The sequence below is a fragment of the Pelobates fuscus genome, chromosome 10 (assembly GCF_036172605.1).
Source record: "Pelobates fuscus isolate aPelFus1 chromosome 10, aPelFus1.pri, whole genome shotgun sequence".
NCBI lineage: Eukaryota > Metazoa > Chordata > Amphibia > Anura > Pelobatidae > Pelobates > Pelobates fuscus.
Window position 1 is genome coordinate 102259514 of NC_086326.1, and position 21561 is coordinate 102281074.

General features: G+C 45.3%; 1 protein-coding gene and 1 long non-coding RNA gene across 3 annotated transcripts in view; one reads left to right on the forward strand and one right to left on the reverse strand.

Moving 5' to 3' along the window:
- The window catches only part of C10H10orf71 (chromosome 10 C10orf71 homolog), an 88077-nt gene extending 71651 nt beyond the window's left edge, over positions 1-16426 (reverse strand). For both annotated transcript variants that reach the window (XM_063434655.1, XM_063434656.1), the window contains exon 1: positions 16001-16426. The gene's annotated coding sequence lies outside the window, so the exon portion shown is untranslated. The remainder of the gene's footprint in view (positions 1-16000) is intronic.
- Positions 16427-16605: 179 nt separating this feature from the next.
- On the forward strand, positions 16606-20010 carry LOC134574958 (uncharacterized). Its single transcript, XR_010085540.1, has 3 exons — positions 16606-16702; positions 18825-19187; positions 19777-20010. It is a non-coding gene; the product is annotated as an uncharacterized LOC134574958 (long non-coding RNA).
- The last annotated feature ends 1551 nt before the right edge of the window (positions 20011-21561 follow it).

A 21561-nucleotide genomic window follows, 5' to 3' on the forward strand; every position in this document is an offset into this window, starting at 1 on the left:
GCTCTCTCCTCCAGCTCTGCTTCACTCTTACTTGATATTTCCTGTCCTAATGTTTCTAATACCCCACCTCCTATAGACTGTAAGCTCGTTTGAGCAGGGTCCTCTTCAACCTATTGTACCTGTAAGTTTTCTTGTAATTGTCCTATTTATTGTTACATCCCCCCCTCAAAATATTGTAAAGCGCTACGGAATCTGTTGGCGCTATATAAATGGCAATAATAATAATAATAATAATGTGGACAATGTGTGTTCAAAGTGTTAATTGAGAAGTGATTGAGAAATATGAATCAACCTCTTTCCAAGACCAGATTTCAATTAAAGGACCACTCCCCACTAAATATAAAAAAATGAAAAAAAAAAAAACATAAACTCCCTGTTTTGTAGATATGCCCCCAATAAATACATGTATGCATTTTTATTCATTATTTTTTTTATTATTTACCTATTATATATTTAAAAACAAAAAAAAAGCAAAAGCTTCAGCCTTTGCAAGCCCCCTGTTTTTTCCCGAGCACAGAGTTTCAGTCTGTGCTGGGGAAATGGCTAATCAAATGAAGCACTTGGCGAATGGTACTTTAACCTTTTCTACTGTCCACAGAGACATGTAAATGTTATGAAACTTAACTACACTGAATTCTCCACCAAATCTCTTATCCAACATCTGTTTTCTTTTTTATTTATAGAGTAGGATTTGCCACCAATGTACCCTTAAAGGTACATGATAGTCACCAGAACAACTACAGCTTAATGTAGTTGTCCTGGTGTCTACTTCCTGTCCCTATAGGCTTTTTAATGTAAACATGCATCAGACATATAAGGCATTCAAAATTAAGCATATAGCCTTTATAGCAAGGTTCTCAAAGTCAGGAGCGGTACTGGGCAAGTCATTTTCTCCTATGCTGCCTGCAGACTTCTGCTTCCAGAAGCATGCACATACAAAGAAAGATATGCACTCCCAGACAAACATCTAAACTTGCACACACCAATATATAATACACATGCACTCCCTACACACATGTGATATACGATTTTTGGGTGCTGTCCTGCTTCAGTACCCTGGTGTCCTGCATATGGAGACATCAGGGAACTGTCCCAGGCAGCACAGTGCTAGTCCATCATTAGATGTGCTTGAGCTGTGCAGCAGGCACTAGGACTATGCATGGAGCACTCCAGAAGTGTTCCATGCATGGTCCTGATAGCTGGGCTGGTTAGCCTGCTTGTCAAGTAGTGGACCTGCCACTTTTCAGGATGCCCCTCCCCTTTTAGACTATACTGCCCTCTCCCAAGCAGACCCACTTATTGTGGTAACAACACTTCCTCCCAACTCCACCTGTCCCGCTTTATAAACGGACCATGTTGAGTTATGCATTTCAGTGGCGGCTCTAGACTTTGTGAGGCCTTAGGCGAAACTCAAACTTGAAGCCCCCACTAACACCTAAAGTTAAAAATAGGGGTTGCATTTTGTGTATAAGGTGCTGTTGTTGTATTTAAGGACGAGCTTGCAGCGCTGGATACAGAGAGCTAGTCTCTGTATTCATCGTTCAGAGGCTTGCAGTGTAGCGGCTCCCTGTGCCGCCGCATTATGATCTCTCTGACTGTAGTTATGGCATAATATGCAAACTAACTTAATTTGCAATAAACAAATTTAATTAGCAATTATGCCAATCGTTTATACATGACTGAGGGGTATGGTTACATAGCCTTGCAGTCGTGTATACATAAGTGCCGGAATATGTATATATGAGTGTATCTGGCATTGTCTACCTATGTGTGACAGGGTTTGGGGTGAGTGTTGCACAGTTGGAGTACAGGATTGTAAGGGTTTATGTAATAGGGTGAGTGTGGCAGGGTGAAGGGGGTGAGTGGGACAGACTGATAGAGGATGAGTGACAGGGTCGGGGGGTGAGTGTGACAGTGCAAGAGAAGGGGAGTCTGACAGGGTTGATGGGGGGTTAATGCAATAGGGTAGGTGTGGCAAAGCAAGGAGTATTGCAGTGGGTGAGAGTGACAGGATTAGGAGGGGTTATGTAAGTTTGGCTGGGTGTAGGGGGCGGCAGTGTGTGGGGTCTGAACTGTTTGGGAATGGTGATAGTGTATGTGAAGGGGATGTCAGTGTGTGTGGTAATGATAGGGTCCGGTTGGGGAATGACAAGGTGTGCGGTGGAAAGTTGTGACAGTGCGTGTGTGTGGGAAGGCTGTGATTGGGTGGGTGTGGGGTGACAGGGTAGAGGAGCTGTGAGAGGGTAGGAGACTTTGACAGGACAAGGGGTAGTGGGGGGGCTGGAGCAGGGGGTGGTGGGGCAGGTGGTGGTAGGGGGGCTGTGACAAGGTAGTGAGGTGGTAGGAGGACAGTAGGAGGGCAGAGGGTGGCTGGGGCAGAGGGTGGTAGGGTTCCCCTGGGGCAGGGGGGTTATGACAAAGTACGGGGTGGTAGGACGGCAGTGACAGGGTACGGGGTGGTAGGGTGGCTGTGACAGGGGGTTGCAGGAGGGCAGTGACAGGGTACGGGGTGGTAGGGAGCAGAAGGTGGTAGGGTGGCTGTGACAGGGCAGGGGATGGTAGGGGGCATAGGATGGTAGGAGGGCAGAGGGTGGTAGGAGTACAGTGACAGGGTAGTGGGGTGGTAGGAGGGCAGAGGGTGGCTGGGGCAGAGGGTGGTAGGAGGACAGTGACAGGGTAGTGGGGAGGTAGGAGGGCAGAGGGTGGCTTGGGCAGGGGGTGGTAGGAGGGCAGTGACAGGGTACAGGTAGTAGGGAGCAGAGGTTGGTATGGTGGCTGTGACAGGGCAGGGGATGGTAGGGGGCATAGGATAGTAGGACGGCAGAGGGTGGTAGGGTGGCTGGGCCAGGGGTTGGTAAGAGGGCAGAGGGTGGCTGGGCCAGGGGTTGGTAGGAGGACAGAGGGTGGCTGGGATGGTAGGGGGGGCTATGACAGGGCAGGGGGTGCTAGGAGGACAGTGACAGGGTAGTAGGAGGGCAGAGGGTGGCTGGGGCAGTGGTGGTAGGGTGGCTGGGGCAGTGGTGGTAGGGTGGCTGGGGCAGTGGTGGTGGGGTGGCTGGGGCAGTGGGTGGCTGGGGCAGAGGGTGGCTGGGGCAGAGGGTGGCTGGGGCAGAGGGTGGTGGGGGGGCTGGGGTGGTAAGAGGACAGAGGGTGGCTGGGGCGGTAGGTGGGACTATGACAGGGCAGGGGGTGGTAGGAGGACAGTGACAGGGTAGTGGTGGGGTGGCTGGGGCAGTGGTGTGAGGGTGGCTGAGGGTGGCTGGGGCAGAGGGTGGTAGGGTGGCTGAGGGTGGCTGGGGCAGAGGGTGGTGGGGTGGCTGGGGCAGAGGGTGGTGGGGTGGCTGGGGCAGAGGGTGGCGGAGTGGCTGGGGCAGTGGTGGTGGGGTGGCTGGAGCAGAGGGTGGCTGGGGCAGAGGGTGGCTGGGACAGTGGTGGTGGGGTGGCAGTGGTGGTGGGCTGGCCGGGGCAGAGGGTGGCTGGGGCAGTGGTGATGGGGTGGCTGGGTCATTGGTGGTGGGGTGGCTAGGGCAGAGGGTGGCTGGGGCAGTGGTGGTGGGGTGGCTGGGGCAGTGGGTGGCTGGGGCAGTGGTGGTGGGGTGGCAGTGGTGGTGGGCTTGCTGGGGCAATGGTGGTGGGGTGGCTGGGGCAGTGGTGGTGGGGTGGCTGGGGCAATGGTGGTGGGGTGGCTGGGGTGGTGGCTGGGACAGAGGGTGGTAGGAGGGCAGGGTGGGGAGCGGAGGCATACCTTAGGATCCCTGGTGGTCCAGTGGGCGGCCAGGCTGTTTCCCTGGTGGTCCGGTGGGCTCCCTTTACGGTCTGCAGCTCCGCCGGGTGCAGAGCTGCAGACCACGTGGTAAGTTTAGTCTCGCGATCTCAGCCAGTCAGAGCGTTGCCGTGGTAACCCGCGGCAACGCTCTGATTGGCTGAGATCGCGAGAGCCACTCAGTCTGCAGCTCTGCGCTCGGCGGAGCTGCAGACAGGCTGGCTCTCCCGGGCAGGCATAGGAGGGGCCTCGCACCCGGCGGTATTAAGGGCAAGCCGCCGGGCACCCTCCTGTGTCGGGTCCTCGGTCTCTGACCGAGGACCCGACCTGTCACACTGCCCTAAGGCCAGGGGCGGACTGAGAGCCTTTGGGGCCCCCGGGCAAAATTAGATCGCAGGCCCTTTGAATGTACAAATATATGTGCATTAAATAAATGTTAAAGGATCACTATAGTGTCAGGAAAACTGCTGTTTTCCTGACACTATAGTGCCCTAAGGGTGCTCCCACCCTCAGGGTCCCCCTCCCGTTGCGCTGAAGGGGTTAAAACCCCTTCAGCAGCTTACCTTTATCCAGCACCGGGCCCCCTCGGCGCTGGTGACCTGTCCTCCCCCGCCGACGTCAGCTCACAAGTGGAGCGAAATGCGCATGCGCGGCAAGCGCGCTTTCAAACAGTCCATAGGAAAGCATTTCTCAATGCTTTCCTATAGACGTTCTGCACGTCAGGATGACACCCACTAGAGGTTTGATTAACCCTGCTAAGTAAACATAGCAGTTTCTCTGAAACTGCTATGTTTACATCTGAAGGGTTAAAACCTGAGGGACCTGGCACCCAGACCACTTCATTGAGCTGAAGTGGTCTGGGTGACTATAGTGTCCCTTTAAATACAACTCTCATATAATACAGCATTCCTTTGGATGTGTATATTGTGAAGACCTGTGTATTAATGCATGTTTGTATTTGAGTCCGTGTGAATGCACTTGTGCATGTCTGGATGACTACATGTGCTTTTTTGTATATAGTGTCAGTGTGAATGCATATGTGACAGGTGACAGAGTGTGTGAGGGATGGGGTGACTAGTGACAGAGGGAGGGATGGGGTGACTAGTGACAGAGGGAGGGGGTGACTAAGGACAGAGGGAGGGGGTGACTAAGGACAGAGGGAGGGGGTGACTAAGGACAGAGGGAGGGGGTGACTAAGGACAGAGGGAGGGGGTGACTAAGGACAGAGGGAGGGGGTGACTAAGGACAGAGGGAGGGGGTGACTAAGGACAGAGGGAGGGGGTGACTAAGGACAGAGGGAGGGGGTGACTAAGGACAGAGGGAGGGGGTGACTAAGGACAGAGGGAGGGGGTGACTAAGGACAGAGGGAGGGGGTGACTAAGGACAGAGGGAGGGGGTGACTAAGGACAGAGGGAGGGGGTGACTAAGGACAGAGGGAGGGGGTGACTAAGGACAGAGGGAGGGGGTGACTAAGGACAGAGGGAGGGGGTGACTAAGGACAGAGGGAGGGGGTGACTAAGGACAGAGGGAGGGGGTGACTAAGGACAGAGGGAGGGGGTGACTAAGGACAGAGGGAGGGGGTGACTAAGGACAGAGGGAGGGGGTGACTAAGGACAGAGGGAGGGGGTGACTAAGGACAGAGGGAGGGGGTGACTAAGGACAGAGGGAGGGGGTGACTAAGGACAGAGGGAGGGGGTGACTAAGGACAGAGGGAGGGAAGGAAGGGGTGACTAATGACAGAGGGAGGGGGTGACACAATGACAGAGGGAGGGGTGACTAGTGACACAGTGACAGAGGGAGGGTGGGGGTGACACAGTGACACAGGGAGGGAGTGATTAGTGACACAGTGACGGAGGGAGGGAGTGAGCGATTAGTGACACAGTGACGGAGGGAGGGAGTGAGCGATTAGTGACACAGTGACGGAGGGAGGGAGTGAGCGATTAGTGACACAGTGACGGAGGGAGTGGTGACTTGTGGCAGTGAGGGAGGGGGTGACACGGTGACAGAGAGAGGGGGTGACACGGTGACAGAGGGAGGGGGTGACACGGTGACAGAGGGAGGGGGTGACACGGTGACAGAGGGAGGGGGTGACACGGTGACAGAGGGAGGGGGTGACACGGTGACAGAGGGAGGGGGTGACACGGTGACAGAGGGAGGGGGTGACACGGTGACAGAGGGAGGGGGTGACTGGTGACAGAGGGAGGGGGTGACTGGTGACAGAGGGAGGGGGTGACTAGTGACAGAGGGAGGGGGTGACTAGTGACAGAGGGAGGGGATGACTAGTGACAGAGGGAGGGGATGACTAGTGACAGAGGGGGGGGGTGACTAGTGACAGAGGGGGGGTGACCAGTGAGAGGGGGGGTGACAAGTGACAGAGGGGGGGTGACAAGTGACAGGGGGGGTGACAAGTGACAGAGGGGGGGTGACAAGTGACAGAGGGGGGGTGACAAGTGACAGAGGGGGGGTGACAAGTGACAGGGATGGGTGACAGTGACAGGGATGGGTGACAGTGACAGGGATGGGTGACAGTGACAGGGATGGGTGACAGTGAGGGGGGGTGACAGTGAGGGGGGGTGACAGTGAGGGGGGGTGACAGTGACAGAGGGATGGGTGACAGTGACAGAGGGATGGGTGACAGTGACAGAGGGATGGGTGACAGTGACAGAGGGGGTGACAGTGACAGAGGGGGTGACAGTGACAGAGGGGGTGACAGTGACAGAGGGGGTGACAGTGACAGAGGGGGTGACTAGTGACAGAGGGGGGGTGACTAGTGACAGAGGGGGGTGACTAGTGACAGAGGGGGGTGACTAGTGACAGAGGGGGGGGTGACTAGTGACAGAGGGGGGTGACTAGTGACAGAGGGGGGTGACTAGTGACAGAGGGGGGTGACTAGTGACAGAGGGGGGGTGACTAGTGACAGAGGGGGGGTGACTAGTGACAGAGGGGGGGTGACCAGTGACAGAGGGGGGGGGGTGACCTGTGACAGGGGGGGTGACTAGTGACAGAGGGGGGTGACTAGTGACAGAGGGGGGGGTGACTAGTGACAGAGGGGGGTGACTAGTGACAGAGGGGGGTGACTAGTGACAGAGGGGGGTGACTAGTGACAGAGGGGGGGTGACTAGTGACAGAGGGGGGGTGACTAGTGACAGAGGGGGGGTGACTAGTGACAGAGGGGGGGTGACTAGTGACAGAGGGGGGGTGACCAGTGACAGGGGGGGGGGTGACCTGTGACAGGGGGGGTGACTAGTGACAGAGGGGGGTGACTAGTGACAGTGACAGGGGGGGTGACAGTGACAGAGGGGGGGTGACTAGTGACAGAGGGGGGTGACAGTGACAGGGGGGGGGGGGTGATTAGTGCCTACCTGTCTCTCTCCTCCTGTCTCTCTCCTCCCTCTTCTCTCCCAGGCTGCTGCTCCTTCCCCTGCTGGCTGTGATCTCTGTGTGAGAGGAGAATACAGGAAGTGATGTCACTTCCTGGCTCCGCCTCTCCTCATCACACAGAGCGCGCGGGACAGGAAAGAGGAGACCTAGCAGAGAGCTGGTGAAGCTGCCAGGTCTCGGGTGAGGGGGGGTGATTTACAAAGCGGTAGGTTGCTGGGGCCCTGCGCTGCATCAGGGGCCCCAGCAACCTAATAAAGGAAATTATATTTGTTATTTTTTACCGTTCCAGTTGGAGAGATCTCTGATCTCTCCAGCTGGAGCATGGCTGTGCTGCCGGGCCCCTGGCTGCCTCGGGCCCTCGGTCCATGACCGATATGCCCGAGTGGTCAGTCCGCCCCTGCCTAAGGCGATTTAGGCGGCCGCGAGGCCCCCATAAGCGCGAGGCCTTAGGCGGCCGCCTAAATCGCCTAATTAGAGAGCCGCCTCTGATGCATTTCCTCCACCCTTCCTTCTCCTCCCTGCACTGTGTGCACCAGCCAGCCTTATCACTGCAGTTCTTTCTTATTTCAGGATTGTGTCTAGTAAAACTAAATGGTTGCGAATTACAATAAAATAATAGATATTGCCGGAGAGATAGTACTTTAAAATCCCTACTTTCAAAGGCGAGTGTGTATAAGGATATGGTCAAGTGTGTGGGTAAAGAAAATTTTGCCTGGTTTGTAAATTTTATGGAAGTTTGTCAATCCCTGACTGTGTTTCTTAATTTATATGATAGGATAATGATGTTGAAGCAATGCTAAGCACATATAATAATAGAGAAGTAAGCTTTGCAGGATTCTACTTAATCCCGTAGATATTAACTGCTCTTGCTCTTTAGCAATTCATATGACGCATGCTTTCTACAGCAGAGGTTCCCATTTTGGTCCTGGGTTTTCTCAAGTTACAACCAGGGGGTTAGTCGAGCTACAACTGGGTCATAAATGCAAAGGTTTGTAATGGCAATTGTAATTTGAACGCAGCCAGCAATATGTTAGGAACCCCTAATGTACAAAACGGGTGGTCATATAAATTAGAAGGCAGTGTTCGTGCATTAGAAACCAAAGAAACAGAGATTAACAAGGCTCAGCTCTTAGCATTAAAGATGAACTATGACTTTCCAGGGCTTTTAAAATTATGTTTACTTATCCTTATATTTAAGAAATATGTACTTGTGAAGAAGTAAATTAAATGTAGGAATTCACACCTCTCTGCCCTGTAAATGGGTACCGCAATATTAGTTCCATATCAATCACTGTTACTAACTTGCCCTTTGCAGCTGTCCGCATGGAAAAAGCAAGAGACAAGATACAATGTTTCTGAGCTGGATGATGTCATTGGCTAAATCTTTCATATAAATAAAAAAATAAAAAAAATAATTAAGGAAATGCTAACTCAACTTAAATAAAGGGACATTATAGTCACCAGAACAAGTTTAGCTTAATGAAGCGGTTTTGGTGTATAGATCATGTCCCTGCAGTCTTGCTACTCAGCTCTGCCATTTAGGAGTTAATTCACTTTGTTTATGCAACCCTAGTCATACCTCCCTGCATGTGATTTACACAGCCTTCCTAAACACTTCCTGGAAAGCTTTATCTGATGTTTACATTTCCTTTATTGTAAATCTTATCTCCTGCTCTGTTAATCGCTTGCTAGACTCCACAGAAGCCTCCTGCATGTAATTAACATTCAATTTACAGAGCAGGAGACAAAAACATTTTAAGGAAGTTACATCTGAGTGAAAATGAAAAAAATATTCATGCATGCTGTGTCAGTCAAAGCCAGGTGGGGGTGGCTAGGGCTGCATAAACAGAAATAAAAGGGCTTTAAATCCTAAATGGCAGAAAATTGAGCAGTGAGACTGTAGGGGCATGATCAATACACAAAAACTGCTTCATTACTCTAAAGTTGTTTTGATGACTATAAAGGTGATTTTCAATGTTCTATTGAATGGTGAAAATTCCAGAAAACTAACAATTCTCCTTTATTGTATATTTAAAAGGTTACCCCAGGGGGCCGGGCCTGAAAATCATGGAGGATGGATGTGAGGTGCATCTCGAGTGAGCTCCTCCATTACCTGGCTTAAAGACACGTCTGACAAGCTTAATCAGCCTGATTAGAAGCAAATCCTGCAACACTGGGATGGAGTAGGAGTGATAGGAGTAGGAGTGGATAAAGAGCCGCAGGGAGCTTTCGTACCTGCGTGTGGTGGATGCGGCCTCGTGCTCGCCAGGCAGGAGAGGCGGCCGATCTCCCAGACCGGAGGGGCCCAGAGGACGCTATTTGCCAGCAACAGCCCCGTTCTCCCCCCCTTTGGACCGGTGGGGGTGATCCCGGTCCACCCCTGGGAGATAAACCAGCACAGGAAGACTCGCAGGGTGAAGTAATCCAAGCTGACAGACACCACTACGACCAACGCAAAACAGAGCTTCGGAATCCAGACTCTTACATCTGGATTCCGAAGCTCCTTGCTTCTGGCTATTACACTTCCGGCTTCTATAGGGCTCCTGAAGCTGTGGCGGTTGACATTCATTGGCTGACAATGTCAGCTGACCGCTCTCAGCCAATGACTGACATGCTGTGCAATGAAAGTCGCACAGAATGGACATTAGTCGTCTCGGAATCCTAGTTCCAGGCTGGCCGATGTCTCCCCTGTGATGCTTCCGGAAGTCGCATTACACCTCTGAGAGCTAAGGAGTTAATCTCTGTGTGTGCAGCCTTTCAAAGCAAAACACTTTGCATACAGACTCCATACACCAGTGTTCCCCAACCCAGTCCTCAGGGACCACCAACAGTCCAGTATTTATGTATTTCCCTGTTTTATTTCAATGGAGATACTGACAATACCTGGACTGTTGGTGGTCCATGAGGACTGGGTTGGGGAACACTGCCATACACCAAATCACTAAAGTGCTTATGGTGCTTGGACCCCCTTAAAGGACCACTAATGTCACCTAGTCCACTTTATCTCAATGAAGTGGACTGGGTGCAGTGGCTCTGCCAATTTAACTATTTAATGTAAAACATTGCCATTTTGCACTGATTTAATTAATGCTTCCCTATGGGAAGCTTGGATGCATGTGTGGCACCACAAATTGTACCACACCGGAGGAGGACATGCCTCCACCATGACACCTCTGAAAGGCAGAGATGTATGCACTGCCAAGAAAGCACTGGAAAAAAACTAAGAAAAAAACGTATTTTATTTTTTATATTTAGGGGAAAAGGGGGGTTGGAACACCTATGTTACTAGGGACAGGAACACTTACCGTAAGTGTTAGGAATACAGGTTTGTGTTCATTTATCTACAACATATATAATTCCTGAACTATTAAAACTACATTAATTTGTATATGTTATGTCCATATTGCCATAATAAAGTCTAGGAGCACGTTGGATGTTTGATAAACACTATGTTATATGGTCTGTTTGTGTGTTTGTGTTAGTCCACTGCACTTCACAGGGATAAAGAGTATATTCACTTAAAGGAACGCTGGTGTCCTGCATATGATGTCTCCATATGCAGGACAACGGGGTACTAAAGTGGGACAGCACCCAAAAAGCATGTCACGTGTGTAGGGAGTGCATGTGTATATCTCTTGGTGTGTGCAAGTCTATATGTTTTTCTGTGAGTGCATATCTTTGTTTGCATGTGCTTGCTTATGGAAGCAGAAGTCTGCAGGCAGCACAGAATTTTGGGCTCCGGCACCCAACATTGCTCCCCCTGGCTTTCTTCCTCTCTGTGCTGTAGTAAGAGGATGGTTTAATCAGACACTCTGTGATAAAGTGACACTCTCATGCTAGCACTGGCCACCTATTGAGAGAAACAGTATGTACTATTTCTTTTGGTGAGTGGCCAGTAATACGTTGATGCTCTCAGTCACCAGCCACTGGCTAAATACTCATCATACTGCAGCGCAGATGAAGAAACCTGGGGCTACAGGGAAGTCAGGGTGCCTGAACCTAAAACTTCATGGTTAAACAATTCAAAAATTAGTTAAACCCTGAAGGTAAAAATACACCAGACACTCCTTCCCTTGTAACAACTTAAGTGAGTTTCCTTTAACTGAGAATTGTGGAAAATTTACAAAATTATTACAGTTTTCCCTGTTCCCTATTTCAGTAGCTTCTCAAGTATATCCATAAAATCCAAATGACAATTAAGACCTTAGTAAACAAGGCTATTTTGCACTGTTAAGACCACTCTAATTTTTGGAATATTTACTGTTAATTTTAACCACAATTGCCCACCTTTCTCAATAAAGGAACACTGAATTAAGTATATTAAAGTATACAGGTATTAAAGTAACCTGTATTCCTTACTCTTTAGTGTCCCTGTCCCTAGTTACCAAAACTCCCCTCCCCCCCATGTCCGATAAAATACATATAACATTTTTTAGATTTTTTTTTAAACCTTTTTTTTGCTCTGCCTCCCCAAGGAAGAGGCATAGCTTCCTCTGGTGTGGTTCAATCGAATGCTCCTCATAGACGAGTATTGAAGACATGATGCGCATGCTCGACAAATGTCTCGCGCATCCAAACCTTCCCATAGGAAAGCTTTGAATCAGTGATTTTGGGGCTTTCACATCACGTGACCAAGTTTAACTTGGTCAATGCAGCGGAACCGCCTCCACTGACTGTCAGTATAATAGCCACTGGAAGGTAAACATTGCAGTTTCTGCATAGCTGTTATATTGCCTGGACCACTGCACCCAGGTCACTTCATTGAGATGATGGCCTTGGTGAAGTTAGTGGTTCTTTAACTGTGCCCATACATATTATATACCTGTATGACATTTTTGATTTGATATATAACTCATAATTATGTATGAATAAAATATTTAACATTTTAGCCAGCTTTTCTCCTGCTAGCAATAGAATTTAGAGAGCGTGGGATTTAGAATAAAGTGTTCAATGGACTAAATTAATTTTTAAATCTGAGTAGTGCTTAAAGGACATCATCGGACTTGATGAGATCAGCCAAGGAGGCAGGCTGCACTGACCCAGGAAGCCCCTATAGTGGCCGTCTGAGTGACTACCACTGGAGGTGTGCCTAGGGAGCAATATAAATATTATATTTACATGAAAACATAACTGCCACTAGAGGTGTCCCTAGGGAGCAATGTAAACATTATGTTTACATAAAAATGCCTGCAGGGACATGCTATACTCACCAGAACAACTATATTAAGCTGTAGTTTTTCTGGTGACTATAGTGTCCCTTTAAGAACATTATGAGGAGATTGGCCTGGCAATAAACTACTCTCACTTTCAAGACTTTCTTTCTCTTGATCTTTGTGAGCGGGAAGGATACAGAAAGTGGAGACACATCATTAATAATGCAGCCTGCGTGTAGAGTCTTTCCCCTGCATGGGCTTTGCACTGAAAGCAATTGCATGCTCTGAAATGCCAAATGAGGGACCGATCCTTATAGATCAAGTCCGGGTGCATTCAGGTGATTTGCTTTTTCAGTTTGCTAAAATGTCATTTGTGCTTAAAGGGACACTTCACGGCTCAAATGGACAAAACATTACAATTCTGTGTGTCGAAGATATATCCCCAATAAATACATGTATGTATGTATTTTCAATTATTGTATTAATTGGGGGTATATCTCAAAATACCTTACGAACTTTAGCCTTTGCAAGCCCTTTATTCCCCAGAAAAGACTAACAGTCTCTGCACGGAAAAAATAGTATATCAAATGCTCTGAAGCTCTCCCTCTATGCATGCCAATGTAGAGGAGTAGAGCTGTCTAACAGGTGGTTTCATTAATTAAAGTGGCACTGTCACACGCCCCCCTCAAAAATGAGTATTTAATAAAGATAGAAGGTTTTTTTATACTCAGATTCTGTGACTTTCACAAAAAAATCAACTCTGTAAAAATATATACGCAGACAAAGTAGAGGCCATCAAGCCATGTCATTTCTCCCAGCCATCACCCGTGGAGGCTGTAGGTCAATTAAGCTCTTTCTGTGGAGGATTACGCAGTCTTGAGGGATCCTCCATAAATCTCAATGCTGTACTCAATGCCAGCCACCCAGTGCAAATTATGTAATATCTGCGTTGGTGACAGATGCTCTTTAATTTTACAAATGTAAATTTCTCATAGAAATCGCTACTTTTATAAAGTTCCTTTGAAGTGGGAAACTCCTTACACATAAAGCACTTCGCAAACTGAAGTACTTTATGTGGGTAGAGTGGTCCTTTGATGTTCTAAGGATTTTTTCCCCCACATTTTTTTTATTAGTGGTTAATTGACAGTTAAATTTTAATACTAAAGGAAAGGCCTGGGCACCATAACCACTACATACAACATGCTGTTTGATGGAATTGTAAATGTGAAAGGTGACCCACAAAGTCAATAAATGTGAATGAAGTTGATATTACTGATGTGAAAGTGAAACTTTCACTTTAGCAATTCTGGTGAGTAAGGGGTCTCCTCTTTTTGTCAGCCCTTTCAGATATAGTTTGACCAAGAACCAGGGGAGCATAATGGCGCCCACATTGAGTGAATGCAGGTAAACATTAGCTTGTGATACTGCTGTAACTAAACAAGTACCCAAAATGCATTGTTTGCTTGTAGTGAAAAAAAAAAAAAGAAACTGCAAATTATCCATTTAAAACACTGCTATAATATTAGAGCAAAGTAATATTTGTATGACTCCTTACCATATACCAACATCTACCCCTAACATTCTCAGTTTGATCTTTTAGTAGAGTTGCCATCTTAGCCCAATTTTGTGGACAGGAGTTTAACATGCTGTGAGGAGAGGAGACGTGTACATGAATAGTGCTGCCTGGAAAGAGTTCAGGTACTTCCAGAGGAAAAAACATGAATAAATTATGGTTGTGATCCCATAGTAACCACTCTGAATACTAGATTTTATCAGGCAGCAACTAAACTCTCTATGTTGCCTTAAAAGCATGTGAAGCTCTAAGTTGGCTGACGAAAACATAGCTGGTATGTCATTTCCACAAGGTAGCAGCATTGGGACGGGAGCTTCGTAATGCTTGCATGGACTGTTGTTACATCCCCACAGCCATTAGGAAACTCACAATAAATGTTCCCACAGCTCTGAAATATATGGCCCCATTTCCTAAAAGGCAATCGTTTCTGGAAGTATTCAGCACAGGCCAGAATAAACAGGAGTTTTTCCAAAAAAATAATGGTTCAAGCAGTGGGTTGCTTTTGAAGGTCCCTAAGAGTCACAATGATACCTGCTAGTACTGTTTTCTATATAATTGCAATTTGATCTATGTAGTGTTATTGCATTGTATCTTATGAGCTAGCGTGGCATGTGACTGTTAGTTTCGTAATATATTTGTCCTTTTCATGTCTGAAGATTGACCCTGGGCTTGCTCGTGCAATGACTGAACAATATTGAAAGATTTAACCCCTTAAGGACCAAACTTCTGGAATAAAAGGGAATCATGACATGTCACACATGTCATGTGTCCTTAAGGGGTTAAAGGGATGCTATAGTCATCGCAACAACCAAAATCACCTTTTAAATTGCTTACAGGAATAAACAATGTTTTTTTTTACAGCTACAGTGACAGGAATACAACAAATGTATGTGTTCCTGTCACTATAGTGTTCCTTTAAAGTCACGACAACTGTGCTGCCCCAAAACATTAAAACACAGGTCTTAATTTAATAAAATGCCTTGATTGGCAGGTTGGGATTCGTTTAGCAACATGACATATTGATTTTACCTATCCTAAAACTCACTGGAATGAGCCAGGAAAACCACATACCTTTCCTTTCATTTTTTTTGCCTGAATTAATACATTAAAGTAGCCTCATTATATTATTAGATTTTTTTTAATTTCTCACATTTTTTTGCCACAAAAATTTTTTTCTAGAAGGGTAATCGAGGTATTTATTATTCCAGGAATATATTATTACCCTCAATCTTCTGTCATGTAACCTAAAATGACTACCCCCTGCAATATGCCAGCTTCTTTTCTAAACATAAGCATTTCATTTGGAGTGTTATTATAATTTATCATAAGTAGTGGTATTGTGTTTTTACACTTGCTTTCCTTTACTTTCAAGGTATAAATATTGCGATAAAAACACATATATTAGCACTCTGCATTCACACTCATAAATATTACGATCCAAAATTGATTCACCCATTTAACGTGTTTTATTTATTACTGTTATCATATAAATTGCCTTATAAAGAGGACATTTGGTTAGCTCTATTTTAACTTATTAACATATACATATCATCCATGATACCACATGCCAGCTTTGGAGATGGACTTCTCAGCTCACAAACACGGCTATTCACTAAAATGTGAATTATCATGAATTTAAAATTTTACGCCAAAATAACCTTTTTTTTTTTTACAAATTGACTATTTTGTGTAACATTGTGAAATTCACTTTTATTCCTCGCAAGTTCTGACAATGCACACTTCACTGAATATCCATGGCAGTCACAGCTTGATGGAGGGCCGTTATTAGCTGAGTTTAAGCATTGCAATACGTCATTACAGAATGCATATGTTCCGGAGTGCAAGAAGCACCACGACCGTAAGAGGTATTTAACCCCCTCTCACACTTTTAAGAGGGGGCATCAATACCTCACATATGTTTTGTTCATATTTAAAATTTAAGATTAAGCATGTCAGACTAGTTTCAGAAATTAAAAAAAAAAAAAGAGTTGTTAAAATACATATTTCTGTACTTCTATTATCCACACACAACTATAGCCCATATGTATTTAAACACTAAAATGTTCTTGCACATTTACAATGCTCGAAATATGTGTACCCTTATCAATATACCTTATGAATGGAACTTACCTGTTTCCCAAAACTTTGGAAACAATCCAGGGTCAAACTGCCATTACTATTATTCCTTATCTTGCTATTTACAGGTGCAGTCAGTTCCAGGTTGTGCTCCCCCAAATAAGGAGACACTCCCCAAGATCCAGTGCTCGGTTTGAGTTAGGGGAGCAGGACACTGATATGGACTCCCCTATCCCAGGCACCGTACAAATCCAGGCATAGGGTAGTGTCGAGTGTCTAGCAGATGGTAGCTGCCTCTCTTTCTATTTTTATACCTGGCTGTGTCTGAGACAGCTTCTCGCTCTCGTTGCTAGAATGGTGACACTATAGAGCTTTACTGTGTGAGTCCCTTGAAATCTAACGGAGAGGAGTCTGTTTTTATTACTACAAATATCAAGAGAGGTGAAGCCTATTGCTTGAAGTCCTTGCGAGCATTGTGGGAGGTGTATGGTTGTGATGAGGAGTGTAGGGGGGTCATAGGCAGAAATAACATATGGCCTCATGACCTAAGAATTTGTGCCATGAATTCCAAAGGCAAAGTCTCATCTGCCTTCCTCCCCACAAAAAGGGAAAGTCCATGGATTGGAAGGTGGGGCGTTGAGGTTTTGATAAGGGTGGGATGCAAGGCATTAGAAAATGCTATTATCAGAAAGGCATTCTAGGGCATGGCAGTAAAAATACCATTTCATTACAACTAACGCTTCAAATCCATCTAAGGTGAGCTATCCAGCATGCAAACAGTTAAGATGACTCTGAAAAATGCATATTTGTATGTTATTTTTTTTATCCAAAACAGTGCCTAAAAAGACAAACATACGCATTTTTATATTTCTGTATTTTACACACATATGTGTATAATAAAGAATATATATAGAGAGGTATACAATATCCCTGTAGTCTTGCACTCAATAATTGATAATTGCTTAATCCGGCAGTAGACTGTAAAAAAAAATCCAAAAAGGATAGCACTCATAGGACTTCTTTTACAATTTAAAAAAACTTTAATTGACAATTTGAAAAAGAGGTCACAGGAGTGCTATCCTTTTTTGGAACTTTTATATGTACAGTAAATGTGTGTATGTATATGTGCATATAAAATCAAGCACACTCGCTGACTCCCTAAACACCAGCTTCATAGCTCATATAAGTTTAAAAAATACTATAAAGAAATCATTTAGACGCAAATAAAAGGGATTTTGTTACAGTATACGATTATACATTGTATAACCCTGCCACGATAAAAAAAAAAAAAGTTTTCATTTTGTGAGCTTTGAAGCTGGTGTTTAGTGAATGAGTGATTGCACTGTCTTCCCCATCAGCACCCAGCACCCTTATAATGTATGCATGTCACTTTCTGTGGTCTTGCTGAATTTGCAAAGACCCCCAACGTAACATTGCCGCTTTTCCTCTTAAGCTCCCGTGCTTCTGCACCAGGAACCTATGTCACTGCTGCACGAGAGTGAGGTCTATAGAGGATTCCATGAGACCGCGTGATCCTACAAAGACAGAGCCAATTCTTCAAGTTTTGTTGATTTCACAATATTTTGGCCTAAATTGTACAAACTGTTTACAAAACCCAAAACAAATGTTCATATTAGCAGTTTTTTATTAAACACTTACTTGATTATGTTCCACTTACTGTATATGTTGGTTTACAATAAAAGGTCTCTTTTACCCCTGTTTCATGTTGGAATGGGATAATTTTAATGCTGTCCTCAGTTAAACGTGGCCATGATCTAGAAATGAGTTTCACAAAGCACTGATCAGGATTAAAGCATCATAGTACATTGGTACTTAATTATTATTATTATTTTATAGGTACAATATACACAGCTCCAATGTTGTGTATGGAATGAGGATCTTGTCAATGTTAATACATTTTCTTCTTCATATTGCGGCTTCTGTTTTTTTTTTTTTTTTTAAATCTTCTCTTAAATTTTATTTATTTATTTTCATTACGATGCTATGTCTGTCATTACCATGGACTTAATCTTTATTATGTATACATTTTTGTCACTACAGCAGCACCATTCCTGCAAGATGCATGTTTGGGGTGTGCCCCAATTTCTTTTTGTAATTACCCTGCAAGTTTGGAATCCAGACAAGATTCCCTTTGGGGTTAAACACCCTGTCCAGGCCACCAGCTTCAGAGGCCTCTTTGGAGGTGACCACAAGTATATATTTGAGGAGGTTTTGGATAGTAATGCCATGAGTATATACATCAAAGCACTATCACTTTAATTATTTTGTTTTGACACTGCATCTTTTAAAATTGTGTTTATCACATTCATTTTGTCCTATATTTATTCATAGCGCTCTTACAACAGATATTTAAATACACTTTACAGTTAGCACTAGTACTGTTTGATTTGTCTCCCACCTTGGAATTAGTGTGGGACCCACCAATATTGGGATACTGTTAAATAGTTTTAGGCTTAACACAATATGGCCATGTGGTGGAACTAAATCTCCATATTTGTTTTCTGAGATAGGCGATTTTAAGTAGACTTACCAAATTCAGAAATGTATTTTTATGTGTGGGCTGTTCCTTAATATGTGTTACCATTACTATAACATGAAGACTCGACTGTTAATTTCACTTTTTGCTTCTCAGTGATGTTTTTTACAGTATATTTTGTATACTTGCAAAACCTGTAACGCTGAAACAAAGTTCTGTAATTGTATTTACTCCCTACATTCCTCTTCAAGACTTCCCCACCCCATGCAAACAGTAAATGTATACATTATTATATATATGTATACATATATTGTATACATCTTATATATTTTACGGTCTCACTTTCAAATTCGTTTGCAATCTCATTATCTGTTACATTAGGTACTAGAGAATGAAGAAAGAAAGAAGCTAATAATCTATGACTTACAGTTCTAAAGAAAGCAGGCCTGGACATGGATGTTAAAATACACTGACAGTAGCTGCCAGACTCATCAGCAGCAGTTGGTTGTTGAGTCTGTGTGTTTGAAACATCATTACTTAAACATTATCTGGCTCAGTAAATTGTGCTTCCTGCGAATTTGAGATTATGCACTATCTCCCTCTCTTTCTTCCTAAGAATATGTGAGTATGGAGAGGCTTATTTATAACTGGGCCTGCAAAGCAGCACATGGAGAGATTAAAGAGCAGGCTGATGTCACCATGGGACAGAGAGGTTGCTAAATCTGGAAGCGATTCGATGAGAGAGTGAGTGATGCAACACGTGGTGTGAGATGTCTTTGTTTACACAAGCTGGAAAGACATGCCTAGATCCTTTGGTAAGGGAGGGAGCTTTACATTTAACTGAGCTGTGCCCTTTTACACTTCACTGTGATATGTTGTAGTCTTCAAAGCCAAAAGACAATGATTTGTGCCTTGAGTTTTACCACATCTTTTTTTTCAAAACTATGCTAGATCACAGCCAATTCTTATCCACTTCAATTTTTTACATTTTTAAAAAAATGTCTACATATCATGGAGTCATACCAAAGGTTTACTGTCTCAGAAGCAGTATTTGTGCTAGATTTTACAGAGCTGCCGTTTGGCATACCGTGCCTTTGCAAAACTTTATGTCCAATATGTGCAATGTGGTCCCTTGCTACACTATCTGTACCTACAACTGTATTTAGTCAATGCAGCAACGTATGATTTTATATAAATTGTCCGTGGGAGTTATGTTCTGTGACTGTATACATGTCATGTTTTTGTGAAAGACAATATAATTTCGAATATACACTGCAAACTTTTTTTTGTAAATATATGTTTATTGATTTTAAAATGTATTTCATTAATATAGGCATGGAAGGTACACCTTTCAAATCGCAGGGACATGATTTGAAAAAGATGATGGTATCGCAGGACCTAAAATTCATTAGCCACAGCTTCATGACATGGGACTCACAGGTCCCCTAAAGTGGAAAGTAAAAGCAGTATTTTCAGTCATGTATATCAACGTTTCCATTTGCTATGCATATCCAACTTTCCTGCAATACAAAACATCTAAAATGGATGGAATGACCTAAAATGTGACTCTGCGATGGATATGATTGTGAAATTTTTTTCAATAAAATATAAATTTGAAAAAAAAAATGGATGGAATGAATGAGACCAAAATTCCATATATTTTAGTGTTCTATCAGAGGTTTTGACTATGAGCTCCTCTATGGAGCGGAGTTCTTTCATCTTAGTGAACCACAGCTAAAAAGGGTGGCTAGTTTGTTGTCTCCAAAAAGGGGGGATCAGCTGTTTAGCTAGGTTCAGGATACGGATATTCGCTTTAAGTGTACACCAGTTAGTCTATTTCAGAGCATGCAACCACTTAACAGAACGGTAAGCTCTTCATTTCCAACATGGTCAATGCTCTTCTTGTAAACTGTTCTTAAAAGAACCACTATAGTGCCAGGAAAACAAACTCGTTTTCCGGGCACTATAGGGTCATTAGGTCCGCCCCACCCTTCAGCCACTTACCTTTCTCCAGCGCCGGGCTCCCTCTGTGATGGGGAACTCTCCAGCCCCTGCTGACGTCAGATCCAAATTCAAACAGCCCATATGAAAGCATTACTCAATGCTTTCCTATGGATGTCCAGCGTCTTCTGTCAGTGAGACAGCTACTAGAGGCTGGATTAACCCTTAGTTTAACTCTCAGTGAAACATAGCAGTTTCTCATTTCCAACTCTCCTTGATCTCTTCAGTCTGGCTTCTGCCCCTTCCACTCTACTTAGACTGCTCTTATCAAAGTTACTAACGACCTAATCACAGCTAAATCCAAAGGGCACTACTCCATACTAATTCTTCTTGACCTCTCTGCTGCCTTTGAAACTTTTGATCATGTTTTTCTTCTTCAAACTCTTCAATCATTTGGTCTCTGTGACACTATCTGTAGCGGGCCCTGAGTAATCCGGCTAGTTACCCCTGCTATAAATGAATTAACAGACCCATCTTCTCCAGTAACTGGACGACACACAGTTCCAGGGGTACAACAACAACTTTATTGGCCACACTCGGCTTTATACTCTCTCCATGCAAGGGGTGGAACACAGGTAAAAGACAATGTCCCCTCCCAGCGTCCTCCCCCTCCCAGGAGTCTTAGGATGGAACCGTAACCCTTTTCCCTTTGTCCCTGGTTCCCATCACTCAGTGTCTCCTCCCAGGATCCTCCCTCTCCCAGGGGCCTGTGCGTGTGACAGGAACTTCAGTCCCTTTGTCAACAGTTCCCACCAAATACAGAGTTTCCAACTTCTTGTGGCAGGGGGTCTTCTTCCCAGGACCCTCTGTACCTGGGAGTCCCAGCGCGGGAAAGCTTCCTGCCTTCTGGAATTACAGTCACAGAAATCCTGCAAAACCGCCATTGTCCCCAAGAGAGTGTCCCCACCAATCTCAGGCATCTCCTGAACGGTAACTGCCTCCGTTCATGGGGTTCCTGAGTGAAACCAGGCAAGGGATGTGTCTCCGTTCCACCCAGGGTCGGCACGGGCCGAGGCTTCCTTTGCGGTTTGTGGTTTTAACACCTCGTTATGAGGTGTGAACGTTCTAAGACAACATTCTAAATGAGGTCTCTTGGTGATCCCCGTTCGGGAGGTGA